Source organism: Nestor notabilis, unplaced genomic scaffold (assembly GCF_000696875.1).
Source record: "Nestor notabilis isolate BGI_N333 unplaced genomic scaffold, ASM69687v1 scaffold27722, whole genome shotgun sequence".
NCBI lineage: Eukaryota > Metazoa > Chordata > Aves > Psittaciformes > Psittacidae > Nestor > Nestor notabilis.
This window is the reverse complement of record NW_009917429.1, coordinates 1-309: the sequence shown is the minus strand read 5'-3', so window position 1 is coordinate 309 and position 309 is coordinate 1.

Sequence of the window (309 nt, the reverse complement as noted above, 5' to 3'; positions counted from 1 at the left end):
GAGAAGCGGTGCCTGCCTCACCCCTGACAGTGTTCAAGGCCAGGTTGGACGGGGCTTGGAGCAACCTATGGTTCTGCGTGAGTATGGAAAGTCATAGAAACATAGAACCATAGAATAGTCAGGGTTGGAAAGGACCTTAAGGCCATCTAGTTCCAACTCCCCTGCCATGTGGGGTTATTATTCCTGCACAGTGTCTGAAATTTATGGCTGGTAGTGACACTTGAAGAGCCAGGCGGTCATTTCCCCTGCACACACACCACGCACACACATTTCCACCTACAGCTACTGTATGTGGTTGTCCTCTGGCCA